This window comes from Bison bison, unplaced genomic scaffold (genome assembly GCF_000754665.1).
Source record: "Bison bison bison isolate TAMUID 2011002044 unplaced genomic scaffold, Bison_UMD1.0 scf7180017864384, whole genome shotgun sequence".
NCBI lineage: Eukaryota > Metazoa > Chordata > Mammalia > Artiodactyla > Bovidae > Bison > Bison bison.
In genome coordinates, this window is record NW_011494956.1 from 7750838 (window position 1) to 7756744 (window position 5907).

The window sequence follows — 5907 nt, forward strand, 5'->3', positions numbered from 1 at the left end:
AAAGCCAGTACTGTTAGCAAAAAAAAAAAAAAAAAAGCAGGGACAAGTAACAGTAACAACCTTCGGATCAGAAATGAATTTCATTTTCAAAAAACAATCCCAGAATAACTGCAATTTTAGAAAACTAACAACATTTTGCAAACCTTGCTAGAGTGGATTTTCTTTTCAGCCTTGAGGTTGCAAGACAGACCACCTACCCACCGACTTCATCTATAATTTAGCAGTCAGGCAAGTACTTTTCAAAATATATGAAGAACACATTCTCTACTCCCTAGGAGTTGAAAAGTTTAATGAGAAAAAATGAGCTGGTTTACAGATTCTTTTCTTTAGCCTTTTCCATTGGTTGGAAGTTCTGCATGCTTCCTAGCTAGTTCTGCCACTCATGTAAAATGAGCCCAAGTTCATTTTACTGTGTTTGCTCTAGCTTAGCCACCTGTAAAATGGAGCTAGCCATCCCTGGAGAGTGGGTTCTTGTGGCTCCTTTTCTCTATTTACAACAGACTGTCAGGTCCGTGGAGACTGTGCTGTTTAAATGCAAAATGTTGCGACTATCATTTCATTACTTGAAAAACTAAACAGCACAAGGATGCTTCTGTTGCCACGTTGCTAGGTAACCAACAGATCTCCCTGTCTGCACTTAAATGTCGAGACTCACTGCAGTTTTGCACCAGGGCAGCCCTTCTTAAGCTGAGATGAAGGTGAGAGAGAGAGGTGGCTGACCTAGAGTCAAATTGCTATGGACATCACTGGGAAGAGAGGGGATTTAGCTCCCAAGTACCATGGCAGGCTCCACTTGATCTTTGAATCTCACAACTCAGCTCATAGTATCAATGCTAGAGATGGGCTCAACAACAAGACAGGCTTAGTGCTGACAAAGTTGAGATTGCTTCTCTGAAGGAGCCAAGCCCACATCCACTTCATTTTCTGGAGAGTAAGGGTTGTGATAATCAAATTAAGAAGCAGACAATAATACCTGGAATGTCTTTCATATACTCAAGGCATGGCATTGCCTATCTGACACATGTGACCACATTTTTTAAAGGGAGGAGAAAACAATCATATGCTATTAATTGTTGTTTAGTCACTACATCATGTCTGATTCTTTTCCAACCCCATGGACTGTAGCCCACCAGGCTCCTCTGTGCATGGGACTTCTCAAGCAAGAATACTGGAGTGGGTTGCCCTTTTCTTCTCCAGGGGATCTTCCTGACCCAGGGATCGAACGCAAATCTCCTGCATTGGCAGGTGAGTTCTTTACCACTGAGCCATCAAGAAAGCCCATTAATTCTATTTATATGAGCCATTAAAATATTCTTTCTGGGGCTGAGTAATCTTCTATTGGCAGTCCCAAGGCAGATGCTATTGGAAATGCCTAAAGGAAGATAATTTCTCCCAGATATGACATTTAGACACAATGACAAGTAACCACACACACACACACAGAAGGAGTTCTCGCCCAGCATAACTCCAGGTAAATGCTATTTACTGAATATACTCTATGGCTAAAGAAAACTTTCCAGAAGCTTTACCCTGGTGAGTCTTTGTCTCTTTAACAACAATTTAAATCTGTCAGCAGCACCCCCCACTCTCAAAAACCCAGGGATATTTTCTCCCTGGCCATGCAACCGTGAAGAGTAATTTTAGAAAAGTCTGAAATGATCTCATCAATGGGGATGTGATATTCAGTATTCATCTGAAATCCTCTACCCATCTGTTTCCTTCTAGAGCAACATGGGAGAAAAAAACAAGGAAACCAATAAAGTTGTTACAAATGAATAGGGGAAGGAGGGAAGGACAGAGGAGGGGAGTGAGAAAGTAAAATGGAGACAGATGGAAATCAAGCTGTTGTAGAATTCTGCTGGGGCAAGGCAGAGATGGGAGTGGCGATGATTCTTCCTCAGAAAACCAAGAAGTTCGCTAATCTGTCACCAAGGATGCACTGGGCACTTGTTCCAGGTACTGGGGAGCCACAGCAGAGCCCTGGCAGGGAGGTACAGTCAGGACAGGAAAACCAGTAAGCACGCAAGTCAGTGCATACTTACAGACGGCATGGGAGCCAGGAAGGAAACCCCCAGGATGCCCTGAGCAAATACAGCTGAGAGAACTGATTTAGACCTGCAAGAAGTGGAAGACCAACCTCAGTTGGTGACATTTGCTCTTGAGAAACACTGGGAGCCTGTGGAAGGCAGTCAGGAAAGAGGCGGAGCTCTCAGGCTGCTCAGCATCAGGACCAGACCTCAAAGGCAACCGGAAGCGAAAGCAGAGCTGGTCTACTGCTCTCACTCTATCTGGACCAGGAAATTCACAGGAGCTGCAACCTGTGGGCTGGCTCTGCACTCCCCCGCCCCCATCCTTTCCCAGGGATCCCAGGGAAAAAAAACCTTCTGTTTGCAGGGTGGTTTGTAAATACTCCCTCTTTCTTCCATCTAGAATGAAGTCAAAGAAATGTGTCTGTTTGCCTTTCTAATTTGACATATTATCCTCTCTTTTACTCCTTGTCACTTTTCATAGCATTTTCATCATCCTTTCATGCACATGAATCCCCCTCCCCTTAGTGCGTAATTAAAAGCTTCCCCAGAATCCAGTTGTAAAGAAGGCTTCACAGTAAGCTGTTTTGCACAATGAAATGGGACAGGATCTCGGTGTGTACAGACGGGGTGAATTTATTCTTTTAAAAAACAGAACAAAGGAAAAGAAAAGGAAGGTTCTGGAGTTGGGAGAAAGCATTTATTTCTCTTGATGTTGAAAGAGTCCCTTAAGAGGACTCCGAGAAACCTCAAACAGGACTACATCAATTAGCTGCAAATTAAGTCAAAATGATATAAACTTTGTGGGAAAGATTTAACAGTGTATCTTAATCCCTTGAATCATTTTTCTTAATGCAGCATGGCCACCACTTCCAGATGCTGGTAGCCTGGACAGAGACGAGAGGCAACATGCACAAGGACTGGCAGCGTTTATTCAGTCACAGCTGCCATCCTGCAATAAACATTCTATATGCAAATTGCCTCAAGCGACTCTCCAGAAATTGACTAGTTTCTTATGATGTAGCTTAGCACCAAAAGAAATTGAAAACATTTTTATGGCTTATGTCCATAATACATTCCTTCAGTATGTGCTGTGTTTTTATCTGCCAATATATTAAACTCTTCTCCTGCTTGCTTAGGCATCACCAGTTCATTTTTTTGTGTGACAATGGGGAAAAAAAAAAAAAACAGCTTGCCAAAATATCCATCTAAATGAGAGCTATTAATGGCCATCACCAAACTGCGGTCAAGCTTCCTTTGTTCCTGAAACTGAATTGCTTTCAAAAGCAATAGGAAAAGTTGTGCAGATTCAAACCATTTATGATGTAGAAACTAAGCCCCATTTTTCCAGGGATGAAAGGTCTTGGGTGGACCCAATGCTTTGCTCTGAGTTATTTTGTCCTGGCCATAAAGCTTTGGTCACTTCTTTGCAACAGAATTTCCATCGAAGCTTTATAATCTAATTAATGAGATCAAGCAAAGCCACTGTCCTTCGTGTTTTCTTTTTAATGGTGAAGTGAAGATGATTGTGTTTTTGTTTTGTGAGTTCCAAGGGGGTATTAAATGCTTGGTCATGCTCTTAGAAGCCTCATTTTCCTTCTAATCCTGTTGCTCTTAAGAAAAGTTTGGCAGGGACCTTCAAAGCAGCTCCATTTCTTTTGTTTCGCTTCCCTGGAGCTTTGCAAAATGGTAACAGTGCCCACGGCTCCATGCCTCCAACATGAGGCCCACCTCCTCCCACTGAAAGCTCACATCTCACCCCTGCTTCAGAACGGCAACAATGGCATGATGGGGTGGTTTTAAATTTGTCTTTATCACAGCACTGAGCGCTAGAAAAGGTAAGAAATGAAACTAATTCCATAGTGTGCACAGTTCTTCTGTTTCTTACTGACTTTCATCTAAGGAGCAGTAGGTGGATGCGTTCAATCACAGTTCTGTGCGTGCCCGTGGACGCCAGTGCTGGGAGCTAGAGTTAACACTCTCTTCCTGGAAGGGACCACTTGCTGTACAAATTTTGCAACACGATTCATGCAGTTATGCACTGCTGTTGCTGGAGAGGTCTTAGAGAAGTCTTCATCAAATCTTCCTCACTTTACAGGTGAAAACACTGAGACCTAAAAATGCTCATCATTCAAGTTCATACGGTCAGTTGGTGACAGAGCTGGAGCAAGGATCCATTTCCTGATTGCTGGTTCAGGACTGCTTGGGTCGAATCACACTTCTGCATGATTTTATAGGTTTATCAATTATGTTGTAGATATTTTACTGAATATATAGCAAGTTAGCTATTTGAGTACACAGGAAAATAAACCATGTTGGAAAAAGAAGCCTAGATAGTGAAAGATGCTATATATGTGTGCTCAATCACTTTCAGTCATGTCCGACTCTTCGTGACCCTATGGACTGTAACCTGCCAGGCTCCTCTGTCCTTGGGATTCTCCAGGCAAGAATACTGGAGTGGGTTGCCACGCCCTTCTCCAGGGGATCTTCCTAACCCAAGGATCCAACCGGTGCCTCCTGCATTGCAGGCAGATTCTTTAACCACTGAGCCACCTGGGAAGCCTGAAAAGATGCTACTTGTCTTGAAATTAATTTGCAGGCTTAATATATTGGGGCTTAGAAGTGTGCAGGTTTCAGCAGTTGCAGCACGTGGGTTCAACAGTTGTGCTTCCTGGGCTCTAGAGCACAGGCTCAATACTTGGCGGCACATGGGCTTAGCTGCTCCATGATCAGGGATCAAACTCGTATCTCCTGCATTTGCAGGCACATTCTTAACCACTGAGCTACCAGGGAAGCCATGGAGAGAATTCTTAATCCATAAAAGTCACATATAAGAAAAGAGAGACATATCAACAGAAAAATAGGCAAAAAGACATGAGCAGGAAAAATTACAAAAGAAGACGTGCAAATAGGATAGATAGACAAATATTTAGTCTCAATATCAATAACCTCAGATAATATCCATATCTCCATAGCAATAACCTCAGATATGCAGATGACACCACCCTTCCGGCAGGAACTGAAGAGGAACTGAAGAGCCTCTAGATGAAAGTGAAAAAGGAGAGTGAAAAAGCTGGCTTAAAACTCAACATTCAAAAAATTAAGATCATAGCATCCAGTCCCATCACTTCATAGCAAATGGATGGGGAAACAGAGCAAACAGTGACAGACTTTATTTTCTTGGGCTCCAAAATCACTGCAGATGGTGACTGCAGCCATGAAATTAAAAGACACTTACTCCTTGGAAACGGAGAAGGCAATGGCAACCCACTCCAGTACTCTTACCTGGAAAATCCCATGGGCAGAGGAGCCTGGTAGGCTGCAGTCCATGGGGTCGAGAAGAGTCGGACACGACTGAGCAACTTCACTTTCACTTTTCACTTTCATGCATTGGAGAAGGAGATGGCAACCCACTCCAGTGTTCTTGCCTGGAGAATCCAGGGACGGGGGAGCCTGGTGGGCTGCCGTCTATGGGGTCGCACAGAGTCGGACACAACTGAAGTGACTTAGCAGCAGCAGCAGCAGCACTCCTTGGAAGAAAAGTTATGACCAATCTAGACAGCATATTAAAAAGCAGAGACATTACTTTGCTGACAAAAGTCTGTCTAGTCAAAGCTATAGGTTTTCCAGTAGTCATGTAGGGATATGAGAATTGGACCATAAAGAAAGCTGAGTGCGGAAGAATTGATGCTTTTGAATTGTGATGTTGGAGAAGACTCTGTTGAGAGTCCCTTGGACTGCAAGGAGATCAAACCATTCAATCCTAGAGAAAATCAACCCTGAATGTTCATTGGAAGGACTGATGCTGAAGCTGAAGCTCCAATACTTTGGCCACCTGATACAAAGAACTGACTCATTGGAAAATATCCTTATGCTGGGA

At 43.3% G+C, this 5907-nt stretch overlaps 1 long non-coding RNA gene across 1 annotated transcript in view; it reads left to right on the forward strand.

Moving 5' to 3' along the window:
* Positions 1-4436, forward strand: part of LOC105001766 — a 5364-nt gene extending 928 nt beyond the window's left edge. The window contains exons 2-3 of the long non-coding RNA XR_826897.1: positions 1126-1245; positions 1726-4436. This is a non-coding gene — a long non-coding RNA (uncharacterized LOC105001766). The remainder of the gene's footprint in view (positions 1-1125; positions 1246-1725) is intronic.
* The last annotated feature ends 1471 nt before the right edge of the window (positions 4437-5907 follow it).